We start from the raw sequence: 24717 nt of genomic DNA, 5'->3' as shown, positions 1-24717 counted from the left end.
ATGAATACTCCCCTCCTACCATTCCTACCTTATCTCTACGATACACACTCCAGTTCTGTGAGAAAATGTTACACTACCTGCAATGATTTCCCGCCTTCTATGGGAATAGGTGGTCCATATGGAAAACAATTTGCTGATTTCGAAAACACCAACCGTTTTGCCGCAAGAAGTACAGATTTTATGTGGTTAGATATTTTATATACCTCTATCGATGTAGGATATTTAATGTAAATTGAAGGAAATGTGAATTAATTTCATCATATTTCGAAATGTTTTACCCGGCATCAAAAAGGCAACAAAATGCATCAGGACTAATATTCGTGTATAGAATTCAATGAAAGAACAGAAATGCTTTATCATGTACCGTTTACAATATATCAATAAAAGAAGATATCCTAGAATTCTTATGAAAATTTGCTGAAACATGAAAATAACTTTATCACATACAAAAAAAGTTGTCAGTCATAACAATTGGTGGAATACATAATATTATGAGTTACTATATGAAAAGAAATACTGCTTGGGGGGGGGGGGGTAAGACCTAGGTAAAAATGAAATACAACCTCAATGCCATATTGTATGGGATGCTTTGTATACTATAAGAAAATCGGACTTCAGTGCTGAATAGTGAGTGAGTGAGTGAGTGAGTGAGTGAGTCCAAGCTTCGTCCCGTTTCTCTACGGGGTTGGGTATGAGTGGAAGTGAATCTGTTCGTGGCGGTTTTTTTGACCGGATGCCCCTCCTGACGTCAACCTCATCAGAACAGTTAATGAGGTAACATACGATAGTAGGAAGGGAGAAGGTTAAACCCAGTGCCGGCACATAGCCTTATCCTGTCGAATAGCACCAAGGGGTATGCTCAAAGGTTAACGTCCCCGTCCGACGGACGAATCGCCCTCAACAGCGTCATATGCACTCACTCGACATGGACACTACGGAGAGGTCTGGAATTTAATCCAGGCTTTTTGTATTTAAGTAGTACTAAGAGCGCTAATGTGACTCAATGCAGAGTTTCACTTCTTATGACTACATTCAGTGTGGATTTTTCAAAAAATCAGAAAATGCCTGAGAGTAATGAACCTAGGGAAACATTATGTGAGTAAGTCAATTTGGCTAGGATTTGAATTTAAAAAAATAAAGCGAGTAAAGAAACAAGCGATTTTAGGCTGTTTCCGGAGCTGTATTTAGGCCGGAAGTAATTTTCGAATTATTTTTTTCTTCCTATTTGTTTTACGTCGCACCGACACAGACAGGTCTTTTGGCGACGGTGGGATAGGAAAGGCCTAGGAAGTGGAAGGAAGCGGCCGTGGCCTTAAACCACGGAAAAACATTTTCAGGGCTGCCGACAGTGGGGCTCGAACCAACTATCTCCCTATTACTGGATACTGGCCGCACTTAAGCGACTGCAGCTATCGAGCTCGGTTTTCGAATTATTATTATTATTATTATTATTATTATTATTATTATTATTATTATTATTATTATTAGTTTGATAGAGCTATCCATGACTCATCATTTGAACCCTTTGCGGGCCCTTTAGCCCTTCAATTGCTTAATTTTACGTTTTTTGTAGTGTGGGTTCCGTAATTTGCTAAGAAATGTTTTTCATGTTAAAATGCTCCAATAAGAAATGTGCGTACACAACCGAAAAATTAATAAGGTTCAATACGAAAGAAACAGAAAAGGTGTGCAATGATTTTGGACGCGACTGTATAGAGTGGCACTACTTTAACATAAGAGAAAATGAATGCGGGGGGAAAAGAAACAAAACGGCCATCCAAACAAAATGAAAAGGGAATACCTTTTTATAAATTGATGTCTACAATGAAAAGAAAAGGCAAACAGTGGAGAGAATTCGCCTTCTCCGGTTTCAAACAAAACGAAAAAGTGAAGCTTGTGGCAGGAGCGCGGATCATTAGAGACGATTAGGAGTCTGCTACAGGGGGCTGTGGTTACAGCAGAGTATGCGGAGCGTTATGGGAGGGAGTGACCTTCGAGTCGCTTCGTAGTCGAGTGACGATGACATCCAAGCTAGCTGAATGGAGTTGCTCATTTAACTTGATCGATAGCTGAACTCCAACTTGGCAGGTTCGAACCTGGCTCTGTGCAGTGGTATTTGAAGATGCTCAAATACTTCAGCCCTGTATCGGTAGAGTTACTGGCACGTGAAAGAGTTCCTGTGGGACTAAATTCCGGAACCTCGGCGTCTCAGAAAACGGTAAAAGTAGTTAGTGGGACGAAAAAGCCAAAAACATTATTATTATTATTATTATTATTATTATTATTATTATTATTATTATTATTATTATTATTATTATTATTATTATTATACCGGTACGTGCACCTCTACGCCGCACATTTAAATCTTGCGCCTAAAAGAACTCCTCTACTGGAGGAACCGTGAACTTGAAACTAGACCTACTTAAACCTTTACTCAGAAGTTGTTACTACAGAAATCTGATGAAATTTTGTTATTTTGAAGTTTCCTGTACTGTGTGAATTTCTACTTGCTTTGTTTGCCCTTCATCAAGAAATTTGTACATTCTTCCATAGATTTCACTGCTGAAAAACTATGATCATGCACCCTGGTGCGAAGTGAAAGAACCTTTGATTTGAAGAAGTTTTGTATTCATAAGGTATTTTTTTACTAAATGATGTTCATTTATTTTGGGGTTGGCAAAATTGATCTTTTCTTTCCGCCAGTTTTGAATCTAGCCAATCCCAAATTTCTGTAATTAATTTTCCGCCTATCACAGGCTTCTTCCTCGATTCCGAGTGTCACTTTTGAATTTAACCAATAAAATTCTGTGGGTGTGTCTTGTTTATTCGTGAAAGGTCTCGAACTTTCCCCGAGGGTATATAAACTGCGGATTTTCTCGTCACTTGTCCAATTGATCGTCATCTAACCTAGTGTGTGTGTCAAGCAGGAGGCGGGAGGCGCCTCTCTCATCAGGCAGCAGTACACCGACAAGGTAATGGACACTTAACATCTTTATTCCTTGCTAGCTCTGCAGTTTAACCCGAGGGAGAGGTCCGAAACTTTAACTATGTAACCTATTTTTCTGAAAATGTAACTTCTGCCGGCTTATGTAATAACTTTATAAAATCTTTAACTGTAAATCGGGGATAGAGAGTGATGTACCCTCTCGAGCTCCCCTTCATATTGGTTTGAGGTGACTACATTTTGTGACTGGTTTTCTTCCTTTCCGTAAAGTCTTAATTTATTCTTATACGAGTCACCTCCATAGTTTGGGAATAGACCCTGTTTCATCGGCCTAGTGCCCTTTAGGTTTTAAGAATTCATATCTAGAAGCGCAAGCATTCGCCTCCTTTCATTTTGTGTTCGGGCCATTTATTTGACTGTTATTTTTTTTTCTCGAAGGCCCTATAGGTTGGGTACGAGATACCCCTGTTTCAATTTGTAAGTTGGGCCATGGAAGGCCAAAAGGTGTAAGATATTTTTGGTATTGCCTTGAGTAGGCTTGAGAACTGAGAGCACGTTCGCTCTTTTTCAAGTGTTGTAAAAGTGCCTCTGGGAGGCCTGATTTGTCATTGTTGGGGCAAGTGCTCCATGTATTGGGGGATTTCTGCCCTTTGAATAAATCTGTGCTCTTTGAAAATTTGTGCTGGGAACTCAAAAATTGTAAAACAAGGGGCTTGTAGCCCAAGAGAGTTAAAGTTCTGAAATCTTGGATTTCCTAAGTCTTGTTTTTAAATTGCTATATCATTGTTATATCATTAAGTGAAAAGTTGATAAATTTGTTGTTTTTCAAAAATATAACCTTCAGTTAAGTTTTTAAATTCTTTTCTTGACATTGTAGTTAGACCCATTCACCCCGGGACCTTCTTTCACCTCTGCGTTCCACGGGTAACCCCGGAACAATTATTATTATTATTACTATTATTATTATTATTATTATTATTATTATTATTATTATTATTATTATTATTATTATTATTATTATTATTGTTCCGGGGTTTTCGGTGGAACGCAGAGGTGAAAGAAGGTGTCGGCCTGAATGGGTCTATATTTGACAGTGAGAAGACTCATTTAAAACTTTGAAAATAAAATTATATTTCTTTTGATTTCTTTTCAGAAATAAAATTTTAACTATCAATTAGCTTTGTGAAAATAGGGATACAGAACTACTTAGTTAGATCAGTTACAAAGTAGGTAACATCGAAAACATAGCCATTAGGAACCTGAGCTTGTCGCTCTTTAAACTGACAATTTAACAAGAGCACTGAGACTCATTTCTAACACATTCAAGGAGAAAGTCCTCCCAATTTTCTTTTACAAGATATTAATTATCAAGAGCACTTTTGCTCCAAAATATTACAAGTTATGGCCTTCCAAAGGCACCCAGTTTACTATACAAGAAAGAGCCTATATGCTCTACCAATTATACCAAGGAGACTGCGCTCCCAAACCCGTACAGCCTATTTAAGGCAATCTTTACCTTTTACACTAGAGATTAGAGCGCTTTGCTCAATAAAATTACACTTTCAGGCCTCTCTAGTCACCTCATGATTAATTGAAGGGGAATTCGAGAGGGTAACGCACTCTTTGTTCCCAGTTTTCAGTTAAGTACTTTTGACTTATTTGAACTTTTACATGAGAAGGAAGAAAGTTTACATATTAGGAAATTGACAGTTACATAGTTAAAGATAGGTAACGTGCCCTCGAATCAACTACGGAGATAACTACAGAGATAGAAAAATTGTGGCCATTACCTTAGCTGTTGTTTTGGCTGCCGATGGGTGAGGCCTCCGCCTCCTCTCTTAGCACACACACTCAATAGCACGACGATCAATAAGACAAGTTAACTCGAAAAAGCGTCAGCTATTATACCCGAAAGGAAGGTTCGAGAAGGCTCTGCGCTAAGACCAGACACACCCTCTCATTTTTATTGGACAGTAAAATAGGTACAAGAAGCGTTTGATTGGCTGAAAAATAAATACACAAAATTTCAGATTGGCCAAACTCCAAAGCTGGCGGGATGAGTAAGAAGTGTTGCAAACCTTGAAGTATCAAAAACAAGGAAAGTCAATTCAGTTCAGAAAACCTATAAACACAAAATTTCTTTAACTTTCTAGTTATTCCATTTTGCACCAGAGTGCATGACATAAGTTCTTTAATAGAAACATCTATGGAGAAAAGTCCAACTTCTTGAAATAGTTGTTGCAAACTGTGATACACAAAAAAAATATATATATCCAGCCACTTTATGAAACCTTAAAATAACACATTACCATATCACTTTAGTAGTGACATATGTTGATCAACGTCCCAACTTCGTGCGCTACTTGTTTCAATTTTTATGTGATAGATAGCGTTCTTCAAGGCGCTTCATTTGAATGCACGGGGTTGAGGTGTACCTCCCGGTACAATTATTATTATTATTATTATTATTATTATTATTATTATTATTATTATTATTATTATTATTATTATTATTATTATTATTATTATAGCTAAAGTCTTGGAATTTGAGCTCTTCTCAACGTATTGAAACAGCCATTTTTATCGATCATTCAAATGTTTTTATATTGAAAACATTTATTTGCAGAAAAAGTACGGGTCCCCATACTAAGAGAAACGTAAAATTAAGTATTTTCTTCAATTGTGCCGAAAGTTGAAAGACTAAAGGGTCCGAGAAGGATTCAAATTGTGAGTCTTCGACAACTCTATCAAACTAAAAGAAATAACAATTCTAAAATCACTTCCGGCCTAAATGCAGTTTCAGAAAAACAGTCTAAATTCGTTTGTTTCTTCACTCGCTTTTAAAAAATTCAAATCCTAGCGAAATTAACGTATTTACATAGTTCTTTCTGTGATGTGTTCCTTGGTTCAATACCCTCAGGCGTTTTTTAATTACTTTGAAAATGTCCACACCGAATGTAGTTATAAGGGCTTGAGTGAAACTCTGCATTGACTCAACTTAGTTAGCGCTCTTAGTGGTGCTTAAGTGAAACAATGCACTCACTTTAATGTTCGTAGTGGTGGAAAAAAGCAAAATGCTAATCTAATCGACCGAATAACTATGATTAAGAAACGGATTGTGATTTTTAGGAATAAATAAAGAATATATTCTCATACTTTATTATATTTTATTTACCTAAAATTCGTAGCTCATATCCCTAGGATGTTTTCAACAATGAGTTGCTTGTCTGAAGGGCTAGATCTGTGGAATTTGTTGTACAGAACGTTGTACAGAACGTCTTCATTATAGACTGTTATGGCTTTCGTGGTTCAGTCTGCAATTCTCTGTGAATTAACTAAACGTCTCCATAATCCTCTATTCCTAACTACTTCTGTAACCTCGTTTACTTCTATACCTCTTATATTTCAAACATTAGAAACTGAGTCTAGCCACCGTCATATTGGTCTTCCTCTACGTTTCTTGCGCTCCGTGATCGAGTCTATTATTCACTTAGGTAACCTATTATCCTCCATTCACTTCACATGACTCCAGCACGGAAGCCGATTAATGCATACAGCTGCATCGAATGAGTTCACTCCTAACGTAGTCCTTAACTCTTCATACTGAATACCCTCCTGCCATTGTCCCCACCTGTTTGAACAACACAATTTCTCGCTAACTTCAAGTCTGTTACTTCTAACCTATGAATAACATATCGTGACTCCATTCAGATTTCACTCCCGTACAGCAAAGTTGGTGCTTTCTTTTAGGTCGTACCGACACAGAGAGGATAGGGAAGGGTCAGCCTCAAGAATTCAAAGCGACGGCGGCTTTGTGCATGTATCTAATCTAAGGGAAGGTATTTTGAACATTTAACGTTACAGAGAGTACGGTACGCCCTGCTCCTGATTAATGCACTATGTAGAGTTGTAGAAAATGAGTTCTAACATATCTTCTTCTTCTACATGTGAGGAATGTGCCCTGAAAGTTTCGACTGCCTGATTGTTACACCCTGCATATACTGTGATTATGCTAGAAATTTCAGGCTGTCAGCTTGCATCCGGGAGATAGTGGGTTCGATCCCCACTGTTGACATCTCTGAGGATGTTTATCCGTAGTTTATCATTTTCACACCAGGCAAATGCTGGGGCTGTACCTTAATTAAGGCCACGGCCGCTTCCTTCCCACACCTAGCCCTTTCCTATTCCATCGTCCCTATAAGACTTAACTTGTCTGTGTCTGTGTGACGTAAAACAAATTGTTAAAAACGAAAAAAAAGCTGGTATCAACAATGAATTTTGGAAGGAAGTTGGTAGAAATAACTCTCCTTGAAAGCATAATTAAAATATTCAACAACATTTTCGATGCAGCGACATTACCAAAACCATGGAAAGAAGGAATCATCTGCCCTATACATAAAGAACCGGATGAAGGGTGTGCGTGCAAATGTCTCTAGATTTAGTTTAATCATGGCAATTATTAAGGAGATACATTTTTTATTTATCAATTTATTTATTTATTTAAGGTGTTGTAAATATGTGTACGTTATATAAATGTCTCTAGGTCTAGTTTAAACTTGATAATTATTTTAGGAAATTAGTGTTATTTATTTAAGGTGTATTTGTCATATATATAATATATATATATTATTTTATTGAATCATCTATAATAGGCTAAATAACCAGTTGATGATAAATAAATCTGTCTGTCTAAATATCCCGGTCTAGAAAGCCAAGAATAACGGCCGAGAGGATTCGTCGTGCTCACCACATGACACCTCGTACCCTGCAGGCCTTCGGGCTGAGCAGCGGTCGCTTGACATGCCAAGGCCCTTTAAGGGCTGTAGTGCCATGGGGTTTGGTTTGGTTTGGTTTGGTTTGGTTTGGTTTTTATATACGGATATCATTGGTAGATTCACTAACAAGGATGGGTATACATAAGGATTTTGGCAAAACAACTCATGAACTGGGCAAGTTGAAAATGTAGTATTGGCAAAGCAAAACAAAGTCACCTCCGTACAGGCCCTTGGAGGAGTGGAAGGTAAAGGCTTCCACCACTCTTAACCTGGCACGTGATGGGGTAGAGTGGTTAGCTTTACGCCCGGCCGCCTTTGCCCCCAGGAATTAACCTGGTACTCATTTTTGGTGTAGGCTGAGTGAACCTCAGGGCCATATGCACCTCCAGAAGTGGAAATCTCGTTTCTTAAATTTTACGACTTCCTGATGGGGATTCGAACCCACGTCCTTCCGGGGGAACCGAGGCACGCCTTTACCGCCTCGGCTAGGTAGCCCCTAATGTAGTATTGGAAGGGGGGGGTATTTTAAGAATTGGTCTAAACAGAGTTGTAAACTGTCACCGATATTATTCATATTTTTTATTAAATGATATGTTCCAATCTGAAAGTTTTAGAAAGGACCTTCAATGTGTCTCGAGAACCAAGATCTTCGCCAACGACATCCTTCTTCTCGCATCAAAACCTGTCAAAAGCCAAATAGTACTATACAGTTATTGTAAAGAGTGGAAAACTAAGAGTCAATGTACAGAAAAAAGAATCATAGCTTGTAAAAATAAGGGGTGGCAAGTGTTCAAAGAGTCACCAGTGGTGGATGCGTAAGACAACGCTAGAAGCTGTTAAAAGAGTTGAATACCTAGGGACGTTTATAGGCGGCATTGTCAGATGGGCAGAGCAAAAGTAACGGGAGTCGGTGCTTTGGCTTATATAGAAAGATGCCATATAACGAATAAAAAGTATTTAATTCAATAGTTAAAGCAAAGTTACTGTTCAGAACAAACATTTGGGGAGTAGATCATGACATTGTAGCATTAAATGTAGACGTAAATAAATATGCTAAAAAGAAAATTTGGGATAACTCAGCTGTACTCCAAATAATGGTGTAAGAACGATGTGAGAAGGGATGAGAGTACGGGAAGATATTTTGAAAGGAATAGTTAAGTACTTGTTGCGATTAAAAACGGGACCGGAGGTGAAATTCTAGTCATAGGGCATCAGCACCAATATAAACAGATATACAGGAACGAAGAGGAATCTTGTACGCATATATTCCAGCACAGTTTAGACCAATAGGATCTTTGACAGATCGTAAACAATTGCCTATGTTGATATTAGGTTTAAAGATAGTCGATATTGTGATTTCTGGGAATGTTGCTAATCCTATCCGTGACACACTGTCCTTATGGCAAGAAGGCCAAATTCGCAGGATGCGAATCACATGATAATATCTCTTTCAACTTGTTAATCTGTTTCATTGAATAACGATTGCTTTGGAACGTCCTGGTTATCCGCCTCATAAACCTTCCTTGCATTACATTTGCTGACGAAATGGTGCTATTATCCGAAAGTGATTAATAAGAAGGAAACAAAGAGTATGGTGATCGCAAGGAGAGACAAGAGGGCTGTCATTAAGATAGACCATGAAATATTTGACAATGTTAGCTTTCAAATAATTTGGCAGTATAATAAATGCCACCAGGAGACGAAAACCTGTATCGCTGCCGCTAAGGTTACGACAGGAAAAATAGACTCTTGTTTGAGCAGCTTAATGAAGAAGTGCGGAAAATACTTTCAAGTGAACTGTAGCTCTCTGTGAGCAGAGACATGGACGCTGAGAAAGGAGGATGAAAGGATAATGGAAGCATTTGAGATGTGGATATGGCAGAGAATGAAAAGGATACGCTCGGTGGACACGGTGAGAGATGTAGAAGTGTGAGAAAGAGGTATAGAAAGGAGATGACTATAGCAAGTTATAAGGAAAAGAAAGAGAAATTGGAGTGGACGCTGGATGAGACGAGACTACTTGTAAGTAGGTACGCTTCAAGGGCTGGTGATCGGAGAGTAAGGAAAAGAATGCATAAGACTTAAGAGCTGTTCGACTAAGAGGTAGGCTATGTCCTGAGCTGTCCGTGGAGAGATGGCGTGGACTTGCATTGGTATATGAAGAAGCTTGAATGGATTTCTTAAAAAAAAAAGTAGGAAACATCATGATAAGAAGATAAAGTTGAAATTCAATACGACAAACTTGGGAAGATACTCACTTATTTAAAAAAAAAGAAATTTGAGATTGGAATAATTTATCCCGGGAGATTATGGCTAAATTTCCAACTTCTTCACAATCATTTAAGAAAAATAGGTAAAAATCTGGAATCTGCCACTTGGTCGACAGCTCTACTTGCAGACCAGTGGCGATTGATTGATTGATTGATTGATTGATTGATTGATTGATTGATTGATTGATTGATTGATTGATTGATTGATTGATTGATTGATTGATTGATTGATTGATTGATTGATTGATTGATTGATTGATTGATTGATTGATTGATTATCAGATGGTGGACAATACAAATTTCGAAATAAGCTACCGGTACGTCAAAATGGTGTCTTTGCTGGTGGGACCTAGTGTTTACAGTGCACTACGTCTTCTGATATAGGCTAGAGCAATTTTGTTACTTTCATTGATCTGTCTCTGTCTTATCCTTGGCTTTGAGAATATGAAAGTGACTGAGGTATGAGCGATGCTAGTAATGCCATTCCTTACGCAGCCAGTCCCTGCTATGAATGGTGTGAAACTGTTGCTGCATGCATTTCAGTGGGCTTGGCAGACTGATATGTAATACCAACTTCTGGCTCAGTGAGGAAAGCAACGGGAAACTACCTCACGCCTCATTTCCCTAGTACTGGGCGAGTTGGCCGTGCGCGTAGAGGCGCGCAGCTGTGAGCTTGCATCCGGGAGATCGTGGGTTCGAGCCCCACTGTCGGCAGCCCTGAAGATGGTTTTCCGTGGTTTCCCATTTTCACACCAGGCAAATGCTTGGGCTGTACCTTAATTGAGGCCACGGCCACTTCCTTCCAACTCCTAGGCCTTTCCCATCCCATCGTCGCCATAAGACCTCTCTGTGTCGGTGTGACGTAAAGCAACTAGCATTTAAAAAAAATTCCCTAGTACACCTCTTCAGTGATGCCTAGGCCATCTATGACAGCTGATGGCGAAGCTGTTGAGGATCCAACCAGCCTTCGGGCTGATGGCTAAACATTCACATACATACGTCAAAATGAAGAGAGTAGCAGTGAACAGGTGTGCGCGAAGTTCTATTATGCGAGGACGTACCTAAGGACAGGACTGTACTGTTTACTGATGTAGAGGCTGAGGACAGAAAGGAAATGTGGCAGAGAGGTAGGGCAAGTAATATCAAGTCCGCCATCTTTTGCTATTTGGTTGCATTGTATTTTCTTTAAATGAAGCACAGAATGCGTTCGTTAACAAAACCACACACGCCATTACTACATGTGTCATCAATGACATATTCGACTCTCCCAACTTGACAATTGCTCTCACCTAATTGGATGCTCTTTCCTTGTCTTTTTGTGTGTGCGAGAGAGTTGATACCACAGAACGAGTGGACACTAACAAGATAAGCGTTACGATAATTGGACCGCTACGTTATTGATGGGTGGCTTTGGACCCGCTGCCTTCGTTCTCATTACAACCTACCTTGCTTTGGTTTATTCTGTCTCTCTCACAAGTCGACAATTTCGCCAGGAGGCTTTGAAAACGAAAAAGTAAAAAAAAATCCTAAAACGCTTACATTGCAAAATTACACTTTTATGACAGTGTGGTAAATTTTAAGGGCATGCTTATAAATGAGATTTTGATATCTAGTTTTAACCAAGCTTGTCAGCTGGCAATTAAATTAGATTACGAAGTAGAGTACCAACGGAACAACAGGGTGTTCGTGGAGTAATGCAACCGAGTTACCCTCTTGACTACGACGTCCAACAGCGGAAGCTAAGTGACACGGTGATTGGTCTGCCCTCAAGCCTTTTTCTAAATCAAACTGAAATCCATCGCGCTGCAGCCCTGATACCAAGCGACCACTGTTCAGTCCTAAAACCTGCACATTACGAGGTAACGCAGAGTCATCGCGATTAAACCTCTCTGCCGTAGTAGTGAAAATAATGGCAAGCTGGGCCAGTGGCTAGTGGTGACACGTTGCCTCTTACGGAACTAACTCGGAAAATCTGCGTCAGTTCTCCTGAGGCATAATGTCCGCTATACATTGGTCTTATAGTACTAACTCCAAGGAGATGGCCAGGGGCTAGTGGTGATACGTTTCCTCTTATGGGGCTAACTCAATAGAGCTGCGCCAGTGCTCCTGAGGCTAGATGCCCGCTATGCATTGGTCTTATGGGACTAACTGTTGGAAGCTGAGCCAGTGGCTAGTGGTGAAAATTTACGCTTATGGACGTAATTCTGGTAAGGCACCTGAGAGGTTCACAGCTTGTAACTTACGACCTATTAGTCATATCGGACTAACTTTGGGGAAATGACGCAGATGGGTTTAACTCTGGGGAGCTAACACAGGCGCTAACGGTGATACTTTGCTCGTATTGGGCTAATTCGGCGGCCGCCTCTTCTTAACCGGCTGCCTTTCACAACCACAGCCTGTGGTGGTGTAATGTAATATCTGCGGCTTGTTTTTCTCTGTACGTGGGGGTGGTGGAATACTGCCTTAGGAGGCGACTAAAATGGGAACTCAGAGACTTCCCTTTTGGGAGCGTGGATTGGCTACTACGGGACAACTAGGTGAGTCTTCCATTATTACTTTTTTTAACCCTCCCTTAATAGAAGACAAGGGTTCAGTTAAGTTGCAGATTTGAACTCTTCTGGCTCGGAGGCTTTGTTTTTTGTATTATCTTACTAGTTTCTATTGCTTGGCTGAGCAGCTCAGGTGCTATTAATTGTAGGACCTCTAATAACATAGATTGTTGAGAGTTCAATCTTAGGTCTTCCCCTAAAATATCATTTCACTCAGCGTCAATAAAATTATCTATAGCCTAAATTGCAGTGCTTCATTCCACGGCTTTGCATATGGATTTTCATTAAATTATCTTCAGTCATTTTCTCGTGATGTGCGTATATACTATAACCGTACCACAGGGTTGCAGATTTCATTCAGCATTTATTATTATTATTATTAATTGACTCGATTCATTAGATTTTACATTCTGAATTTCATCATTTAGACTGTAATATAATTATGTATCACGCATATAATGTCATTTAATCATAGGATAATTTTATTCGTAATTATTCTCTACATAAATAAGTGAGAGTTGTTGATTTGAAATGATCTTGCTGTGACTTGTAACTGTGGGTAGGTGAGCTGGCATGATATTTTACAACCGAGGCTGTATTAGGCAAGTACATTTTCCGCTGAACAACTTTGTAGTCATCATTTGGAGGCGTGGGGAATCTATTAAGGCACATGTCTACTTTTTGTATACAACGTGGCCACGTGGTTTCGATAGTGTGTTCGCATTCGCCAGCTACCATGTGTCGATGTAGAAGGGACGACCAGATAGTAGGGAGATGAGTGGTCATCACGAGTTTATATAAATCGATGTAAGAGTGGTGGTCAGAGAGATATCGAAACTGTTTTAAGGCTCAACAGAAACACAATACTCGGAGGAGACTAACTCGAAGCATGATAGCTGGCGGTGCCTGATGCCTAACCCTGAAGGTACAAAACTGTATAACCATATGATAACCCAAGAATACAAGGTAACAGCTCTAGAGGAACCCACGTTCCTAGCACCCGCCGGACAGGTCTCCGACATTCTTGACATAACCCTTATACAACATAATCCTCAGAGGCATACTATCTCTGCAATACACGACCTAGGGTCGAGGCACCAACCTGTGCTACTAACATTGGATGATAAAACCGAGGAATACGAACGCAGCCCCAAGCGAAGGCTTAACTACAAGGCCGCCAAGTGGGGTAAATTCGAACACAAATTAGACACACTTCTACAGTGAAACGAGGGCATGCTATTGGACAGCACAGCCCAAATTGACGATGCAGTCAAAATTCTAGTAGAAGCAGGCAGCCGCAACAGCGAGCATACCAGTACACAAACACAAGGAATACCCTCATTTCGAGATTCCGGCCTGCATAAAGGAGGTAATACGTAGGCGCAACAGCCACAGACGTAACTGCGCACGACACCATCGAGACTACGTCCGCGAAATGAAAAACGAACTTAACACAGAAATACACACACAACTACAGGAATGCAGGTTGCGCAAATGGAACAATAAACTGCATCTATTCGACACGAACACCAGGCCTGAGTGGAACTTAGCGAGGCACTTCACACGAGAACCACACATCATTCCTACCATTAAGGGACCTAACGGCGCGGTATGCGAGAACTGTGACAAAGCGGAAGTCATAGCAGACTCGCTTGAGGCGGCATTCACCCCGAACGAAATACCATTTGACCCCGTCTTCACCAGGCAAACTGAGGCAAAGGTAGCAGAGTTCGTCTAAAACGCACTTAAGCCGGAGGTTAAGAGGACAAATATACACGAAATCAAGTGAATAATATATCATCCTAACCCCAAGAAGTTGCCTGGCCCAGACGAGATCCAGAATATTATAATTAAGAAATTAACCCTCAAAGCCCTTACCCTATTCACCAGTATCTTAAACGGATGTTCAGGCTCCAGTACTACCCTGAACAGTGGAAGGGAGCTAGGATACTCGTATTTTGGAAACCAAGCAAAGATAAGTCAGACCCAAACAATTACAGACCCATCAGCCTTCTGGACGCCCTCAGTAACGTATTCGAGAAAATAATACTGAAAAGGTTAATAGGGCATATCAAGGACAAAGGAAAAATTCGCAACGAGCAATTTGGCTTCAGGAACAGGCATTCTTCCTCACAACTACTCACGCGATTCTTAGAACAAGGTACCGATTTCAATAACCGAAGGGACATGAGTTTGGTTTCCCTTGATATCCAGAAAGCATTCGACAAAGTCTGGCACGAAGGCCTACTAGCAAAACTTATAGACCTCGAATTTTACCCAGGCTATACAAGACTAATAAAATCCTATCTCTAGGGCGGAGATTCCCAAGTAGATGTACACAACACGCTGTCAAGCACGCGAAGGATTGGAGCGGGCGTAGCCCAAGGGTCCCTTATTAGCCCAATCCTCTTCGTCCTATATACAAATAACATGCCAACTGCGGAACTTACAACCACACACCTCTAAGCACGACACGACACTGCATTCACAGTCCAACACCCACAGCTACCGTGCACTCGGAAGAGGTTACAAGTAGCTCTACGAACTCTCGAGCCTTGGCTAACGAAATTGGGCATCAAGGTCAATGTCGACAAGTACCAAGCTGTGCTGTTCACGAAAAAGAACAGACGCACACACAAAACCAGTCAACATTAAACCACTAAAGCTATATAGGATATAGCATGGTATGACAAAGCCAAATACATAGGAGTAGTCCTAGATTTCTAGCTTACCATGTTATACCACATTAAAGCCATCCAGAGAAAAGTACTCATAAGACTCAGCCAATTATATCCAATACTGAACAAAAAGTCCAATATAAACACGAACGTAGCTATAAACATGTATAAGGCCTTAATTAGGCCATCATCATGTATGAAGCCCCTGCGTGGGGGTTCACTGCAATGACGAACTTGGATAAGGTGGAACTAATACAAAACAAATGCACTCGAGCAGCGGCTAGACTCCCATTCGACACACCAATACGCCATATACGCGCAATTGCGAAAGTCAGCTCGATAAGGAAACACATACGTAAAAAAACATTCAGAATGTACACCTAGTCATGGGGTAAAAAGATCAACACACCAGTAAGCGGGATAGGACGCTACGACATTGATCTTTACACCAAGTACCCCATACCGAAACACATTCTGTTCAGCCACAGGGTTAGGAGGCGGGAGGTCGATAGCCCGCCCCCTCCCTACACACCACATAAGCACACACTACACTGCAGACACCATGTATCTATGTAAATATGTTCCTTTGATTACAGCTGTTTTCATCCCCAGGGACCCAGGCGAAGAAAGATTGATAAGAAACAAAACACAAGAAGCCGATGGCAGCGCAGCCAGACGGCCAAGGACGAATCAATCAACCTCCGCACCCCGACAGAGATACGGGAGCGGAAATCCAGCCCGCGACCTATAACGAAGACAGCAGTAATAATCTAGATAGTTATTTGTGTTATTTTACTCTTTTCTTAGGTACAGTAGAATCCTGAACACGAGAGCACTCTAACGAACATCTGTATATATGTAAATATATTGTACCTAACTAATAACCTTAGCATAGTTGCAGATCTGCAGTGACAAGTATGTTCCAGCAACACCGCACGAGAGGGACATCGCCAGGAGGAGGAAGATAGCCTGTTACACCACGTAGGGCTTGGCTCTTAATTCCCTTCTCCAAACGGATACTTGGCACCAGGGACAACTGGCTGCTGGACAATGGGACGAACCTGTGGCCCAAAGCCCAGACGCTAGTGGACCCGAGCCGATCCGGCAGTGACAAGAATGGCTGATTCCCATAATAATTGACAATGGCAAGGAAATGGTTATGATTGCATGACACATATTCCCAACTAACACAACCTCTGGACTTTTCCAGCCCACGTCTTTGCATGTGCTATTAAAATTTAGCAGGCTTTACATGTAGGCCCTTTCTATTTTCCGCCTATGTGGTTTTCCCTGACCCTTAATACAACACCTTAACACCACCTTACCAACACAAACTCTCACCGTGGTAGCGAGTCTAACTCTGAAACCGGTAGATACTCCTTATATCACTTCCCACTCTCCCTGCTATCTCTTTTCTTCTTAGAAATTAATAGCATGTCGGAGGCAACGTAAATTGAGGTGATTGCCACGCGGGGGGAGCGGCTTCGGAAGCCCGCTCCCCGAAAAAATGGCGGCCAGAGCTAACAGGTGGTATAGCGGTGGTCTTAAGAGTAGTGTTCACGTCGAAGAAGTCTAAGAGGAGTGGTCTGATCTGAGTAGTGATCTGTACGGGGCTGATATTGAAGCAGCATAATCTAATTGCGAGGTAGAACTTTGCAAGGTAAGTTTATTTCAATAGATTCACCAGAGATTTAGTGCCGTGGTCTGCAGATGTATAGAAAATATATATTGTACCATTTCATTGCCCGATTTGCGTCATGAGCGGGAGTTATATCCCTAATACTTGCCATGCATCGCGATAAAAATGACGGAGGTTATATAATGAAAGAGTATATTCTAGAGAGAAAATGCATATATAACCAGTCAAGTAGGCCATGAGTTAATATTGCGACGATCGGACCTAAGGAATCCAAATGGCCGTGAGTAAAAGAATCAGATTGTTGTCCCGAGTAAAAAAAAGAAGACACTTTTTTAAAAAATCGTATTGATCATCGGAACGAAACTGTAAGCAAGAATTGGTATTCAAGAAAAGAAGAGGTTGAAATCAGAGAAGAGAACTGCTAATAGTATAATTACGGCGGTATATAAACCATAAATACGAATTAAAAGCATCGGGCGTGAAAGAAGTGAAAAGAAAGAGGAAGACATCGCCCCGTAATAGTTGTCAATACGAACTCATAGCTGAAATCTTAAAGAAGATTTAGAGATCGGCAGCTTATTGTTTAAGCTAGCGACAAACAAGAAATACTTAAAGTATTGCGCTAAATATTGCATCTTGACGAATAATTTACTAGATAGATAAAATATATTCAAAATTATTTATTTCCTGTCTGGAGAATGCATCTAATGCTATCCTTCATTATGTTTCCATCGCACGTAATCGACGGAGATATTATGGCTGAATAAACCAGAAGAATGGGATCACAATCCGGTGGGAGCCCTTGCCAGCCGTCATCACCCACACCCGAGGCCAGTCACCAGTAACCAACGATGACGTGAACCGCAACTCGAGTCGGGAGCCAAGGGAGATCCAGAATGAAGACCATCCCAGTCGAATAGCGAAAGCAAGATAAGTCAAGTTCCATATATTTAAATTTTCGTAGTTAAACTACTTATATTTTGGATGAACGATAGTAAATGACTACTTATATATATGATTGTAGTATGGTTAATGTTTAATTCTTCAAGATAAAAGTTCCATGAGTAGGGTCATTAAAAAGGAATCCATATAACTTATTCAGGATATGGAGTTAGGTAGTCTTTGACGTTTCAAATCTATAATCAATGAGTAAGAATGCTTGTTTATTTTATGTGAAGCTTTGAAAACCGACGTTATCAATGTGATTCTGAAGATTTATGCCTTTCATTGGGTAATTCAATTCCAGTGCAATGCAGAATGGTATAAGACCGTCTTCTAGATTAATAGAACTTAATTTGACGATAACTTGACACCAAAAGTAAGTAAGTAGAACCTGGAATATTAACACATGTGTTCTTTTGCTGGGGATATGTGATTGCTTGTGTTACGGAATACCGTAAACCGATGATATGTGATGAGATTATGTGAATGGAATATACGTATACTGCACCGTATGTGAAGCAACGAATGATTTTGTTAGGTGGAATCGTTGTTATGATCGATGATCTTAAGAGATTATAGGCTAAAGTAATGGATATACGGAAGTGTATAAGTAACGAGGGATTGTTATTGATAGAATGCGTATTTGGTGAAATACGACTAGATTTGAGCAGTTGGTAATATTTAAGCAACATAACGCTAATGTTAGGTTATAGTTGATGTTTTCGTCATGTGAATTATGTAGCAGTATACGAAGTCGGGTTATATGGCACATGCATACTATTGTAAGAGGTTAATGAACTTACAGGCTACTTGTGCTGTTCGGTCATCAAAAATTATATCCTAAAACAAGGCATTTGCGATTGAAAATTAAATTTTTTTTCTTTCGAAGAATCTCACATAATAAGCTAAGCCCAAGTTGATTTCCTGTCAAACGCATGTTTGGAGGGAGGAAACATTTTCATGATTTAATTGGCTACTGCTTGTAAACAGGTAAATTTCCGATGCCAGTTTCTATCTTAATTTCGCGGAAAGGTGTTTATTTACGAATGGAAGTATTGCATTCCTAGATGTTTGATTAGCTTGTTTGCACATGTATGTTATGATAGGCTACTTCTATTTATTTTCAGATGTTTTTATGACCAAATTAGTTTACCTAGTATAAAGAATATTTTATTTTCGGTTTTATTTGAGTCCGTATATAGCTGTATGGTAATTTTTTGAACCATATTTGTGGAACTTACTTATATTGTTATCGTTACTACACAATGAAGACTTGAGAAAACAAAAAAAGCAAAGATCATACATATGAATTTTGTAGGCATATTCAATGAAATTCAGATGATATTTGAATGATGTTTAATTGATATTTGAGTGATACTTAGTTAATGTTCTTGATATTTCAAGGTATTTCAGTCACTTCAGTGACTTTTCAATGATTTTTAAGGAATATTTAAACATTATTTCACCGATATTCCAAGGTATTTCAGTCATTTCAGTGACTTTTCAAAGATTTGTAAGGAATATTTAAACATTATTTCACCGATATTCCAAGGCATTTCAGTCACTTCAGTGACTTTTCAATTATTTTTAAGGAATATTTAAACATTATTTCACCGATATTCCAAGGTATTGCAGTCACTTCAGTGACTTTTCAATGATTTTAAAGGAATATTTAAACATTATTTCACCGATATTCCAAGGTATTTCAGTCACTTCAGTGACTTTTCAATGATTTTAAAGGAATATTTAAACATTATTTCACCGATAATCCAAGGTATTTCAGTCACTTCAGTGACTTTTCAAAGATTTGTAAGGAATATTTAAACATTATTTCACCGATATTCCAAGGTATTTCAGTCACTTCAGTGACTTTTCAATGATTTTAAAGGAATATTTAAACATTATTTCACCGATATTCCAAGGTATTTCAGTCACTTCAGTGGCTTTTCAATGATTTTTAAGGAATATTTAAACATTATTTCACCGATATTCCAAGGTATTTCAGCCATTCCAACGACATCTCGACAATGTTTAGGGGATATTTTACAAGATTACAGTAATATTTCAATGAATTAATAGTATTTCAAAAATATTGAAACGAGATTTTAATGTTAATTTCGTAGATTTTTTAAAAATAATTTGATAAGAAAATATTGAATTGTATTTCAATTAGGAATTGGAATTCCTAAGAGTGTAACTGAATATGTAATTGTAATCATACTTCATTCCAAGTACAATGAACTTTCAATAAAATAGGAGATAAGGATTTTAACCGGAATTCTTGTTATTTATTCATTTCATTATCGGAAGAGATATTGGATGGAGTACTTATAAATAATCAATAGATAAATTCTAAGATCTATTTTATTGTTGGCTACAATTAATATATAAACTTTATTGCGCACAAGTTGTGCAGTACTATGATAATTAATCAATACAGAGGTCTATGATTGATTTCACACGATTTTTACACGACAGTACGTGATATCGGTCACAATGTTTATCACAGAGTTCACATATGCACATCGAGTCCGGGTCGTGGTATGTCTTCGACCTACATATTTTGTGATGGTAGCCATGGACTGCCATGGAATTTACAAAATGTCTCAGCTCCTGGTTTGTGCCGGTCCATGCTCTGTTCATCATGGCCTCTGAAGAGTAGAACTCTGGCCATATCTCCTTCTTTTTCTTCTCCCTCTCTAACCGCAGTTTCTTCCAGTTCTCTGTACAGGGCAGATTGAATTTCCATCTCAGGTCCTCTATTAGAAATGTTTCTCTCGCGAGTTCGTACGCTAGTCTTGACTTGGTGTACTTTGAAATTCCGAGGACTGCTTTCAAGAATCTGGCTTTCACTTTTTCCATTCGTATTAGGTCTTTATAGCTTAACTTTTCCCATGTTATCTCTATTCCCTATGTTAGAATAGGAACGATTTTGGCTTCAAAGAGGGCTATAGCTGTTTCCAGGGAAAGTTGTCTTAATGGCATGATGTCGTAGATGGCTTTGGTTGCTGCAGCTGCTCGTTGTGTTGTGTGAATTCTGAATGAGTGTGCTGTTGTCTGGACCGTTACGCCCAGATATTTGAAGCTACAATTAATCGGAACTGGTTTTGCGGAGGACTTGGGGAAAAGGCTGTGCATTTCTCAGTTGAGTCCACGTTAAAAAAGGTTAATTGAAATGAGTATCCCTGAAAGGTATTGTGCAGCGAACGAATATATGGTTTGATAACAAAATACGATTATCATGTGTTATTCACCGAAATAAGCCAATATCGGTGTAGACAAATGAATGCACATGTTGGATGGGATGAAATATACAAAAGATTTTTTTCTTGCAGATACAGATAATTGTAATATTATTTGGTCGCAGACCTAAGTTGATGTAATTATTTTCATTCTTACCTGCGTGTCGTCCTGAATTTTTAGGAGATGATTATATTTATTTGTCCATCCAATATATTCTATTAGATTATTAGCCGGAGTATATGAGGCAGTGAGGGATAAGGCACAATACGAATGATGTACCCCGTACGGTGCAATATGTATATTTCGAATTTAACCTATATATGCAGTTAACAGTCGTCATGGTACTTCGAATTCTTTATTGAATTCTAGTGTGCAATTCGCGAACTTTGTTCGAGAAATGAATCTAACGTAGATACATCTAAGATCGCATAGAACTGTTGTATTTATTTCAACAGTCTCTATATTAGCTATCAGGACGTGTGAAACTAGATAGTATACCTGGATATCACAGGTGCTTCAGTAAGTTTTCAAATTTCTAATTATAAATATTGAGTGGACGTAACCGCATTGGAGGTCACTAAACTCGGACAGAGAATTTAGGTCAACTCCAGGTTACATAAGAAGATAAGATAACAGCAGATGGCCTCCGACTTCACTTCAGTGGTGTGTGCAGACATCAGGTAACTACAGCATCGGATATGTATAAATAACATGAAGAAGAATATATTCAGAGGCGATATCATAGTTCAATTCAAGTTCATGCCAATAGCTTTCTTAGATCAAATTTTCTGAATATGTAACAACAAATCTCACAAGGTATATTTTTAGTGTTAAATTAAACTACGTGTCGTAAAGTACAGTCACAAATTCAGTTTTATTTTAATAATAATAAGTGATTATATTTCCAAGTACGATCCTCGATTGTGGAAATGCAACCGTAATCTACAATTGTCCTGATTCATATTCCTGTATATTGCCAGATGTGTGAGTTTATCACCTCGCACCTTGAGACAATTGAGATGAGGTATGCTCTCCGAATTTTGTTGCTTATTACAGCAACTGGCGCTCAAACAATTTTTAGTACAGTATATTGTGTGAAGGAGATTAATAGTATTAGTAGTGATAGGAGTAGTTACAATACATACAGACAAGCAGCGATGACGGAAAAGTTAAATAAGATTTTTCTGGTTACTGTGGACACGACGAATAGCCTACATAAATACCATTCGTTTATGGTTCTGACCAATGTACAGGCAAAACACTTTATTTTATATAGATATATTATATATTCTATTTTTATATACTTAGAATTCACATCCCTTGCTCAGTTATTCTTACAGATCCCCGTTTTTATTTATAGTCAAACCTTTACAAATATTTCATTGTGTGATGTAGTGTGACAACCACAGGCCCCGAGCTGATTTCGGCATTTGATGCCACTCCTGTAATCCTTCTCGTGCTACCTCCAACTTGAGTGTCGAGTGGGCATTACCTACATATATTTAAGAAACCGATGAACAATGTCTACAAGAGCGTGTTGTAAGATACGGCACACCTTAATTAACCAAGTTAATCCATAAACCCGCTCGAATAACGGCTACTTTACCTAGTAATTTATACAGTGTCCTACTAGTTACTAAACTTGGTTTTCTATCAATAATTCAGAAATTAATAAAGATATTGCAAAGAAATTTGAAATTTGAATTTCGTAAGGAATGAAATGACAGCACAGTGGCTATCAATTGCCTTCAGACAATATTGAACCTGGCGCGCCTTGTTCTATAAAGTCTTTGCCAGAGCGTCCGTTGTCACTGCCTGAATTCCTTCGACATGTTTAGACAACCTCCTGCATGGCCATCCAAAATAGTCCCATTGGTTTCCAGTTTCTTCAACCAGGCTCAGATGGTGCACTTGCTAGGTGGATGTCCGCCTCCAAACTTTCCCAGAAAATGCTGTTGATATGACTTTATCTCGCCTTTCCTTTCCAAGAACTGTGGACTGTAGGTCAGGGCCTCTCAGGGTGCATGCACCGGTGCAGTGTGCGGCACAAGGTGCAAAAGACGACTTGGCTAGGTTGACCAGAGTACAGACCCCCACTCCTGGATTTTATACGCCTGTCTCCCCCTTCCTCACTTGCTCCGCTGCGCTCCACTATCCGAGCAGTGTTGAGCCGAGTTTAGCCGAGCTTAGCGGAGTCGCCCCGAGATAAAACGCTGGTCCGAGCCGAGCCGACTCTGGCCAATGCACGGTGCATAGAATCTCTGCGCCTCAGTTTGCACGGGTGAGATTTTGGGCGTTTGAGAGGCCCTGCTGTAGATACTCGCTCCTCCATGATTTACCTGTTCATGTTCCAACTATCCTGTACACTGCACTCCACTAACACCCTCAGTAAACACCTGAGCCAAACGACAGACAGACATGGGGATCACTGCAAGTACCTAGGAAATGTCTTCATTGGGGTACTAACTTTAACGAGGAAGTAAACAAAGATTACAGATCTCTGCACATGGTTATGAGGGTATTTAGGGGTTGTAGTAAAGATGTAAAGGAGAGTCTCTGGTGAGACCCCATTTAGAGTATGGTTAAACTGAATAGGACCCTCAAAAGGATTCTTTATTCGAGAACTGGAAAACATCAAAAGGAAAGCAGCACTGATTCATTCTGGGTGATATCCGACAAAAGAGTAGAATTACGGAAATGTTGCATAGTTTGGACCGGTCAGACTGGCCAGGAAGGAGATGCGCCGCTCGACTAAGCGGTATGTTCCAAGGTATCAGTGGAGAGATGGCGTGGAATGACACTGGTAGACGAAAACTTTTGAGTGGTGTTTTTTAAAGATCACACTATAGAGATAAAGTTGGAACTGAAAGCGAAAAGTTGAGGAAAATAAAGTACTCGTTTATACGAAGAGGAGTTAGGCAGTGGAATAATTTACAAACCGTCCTGTTCGATAAATTTCCAAATTCTCTAAAAATATTTTAAAACAAGACTGATAGAGAATCTGCTGCCCGGTCTACTGCCCTAAAATGAGATCAGCATTGATTGATTGATTGATTGATGGAAGCTGGATAGCAGCAGTGTTGCCAACTCGTAAGTTCAAATCCCCCCCCCCCCGATCTCTTCTGAAATCCCTCTAAATGAGGCAATAAACACCCAAACAATAATAATAATAATAATAATAATAATAATAATAATAATAATAATAGCACTGCCACTCCACAGAATTATTCACACATCACAGATACCACCTTACTTTGATAACACACTGTACAAAATAGCCTTACATCTGCATGGACTGCACATTCACACTGAAACCTGCATCGAGTTACGCTATCAGACTGCTACCTTCACGTACTGCGGGGATTTCCCTCCTACATGGTGTTGAAAACTAGTGACGTTTACTCTACAAGCGGACCAATGAACTATGTGCGAGACCTGCAGGAGAAGGAAGGACAGAGAGAGAAGGCGAGGGATATGCAATGCATGTCTCCATTGTTTTGATGCATTGGTAGATTGTAATTCTTATTAATTAAAAAATTCAGTAGATTTTATATAAATACACCTATCCGGTGGTAGTCAATAAAAATGTAAAGCTATGTTCATAAACAAGACGAGAAGAGGGGAATCCAAAGCACGTGAAGGGATCGTACGTTAATAGCTGCTAGAAGGGAAAATAA

The sequence above is a fragment of the Anabrus simplex genome, chromosome 11 (assembly GCF_040414725.1).
Source record: "Anabrus simplex isolate iqAnaSimp1 chromosome 11, ASM4041472v1, whole genome shotgun sequence".
In the NCBI taxonomy this organism is placed as follows: Eukaryota; Metazoa; Arthropoda; class Insecta; order Orthoptera; family Tettigoniidae; genus Anabrus; species Anabrus simplex.
Note: the sequence above shows the minus strand (reverse complement) of the source record.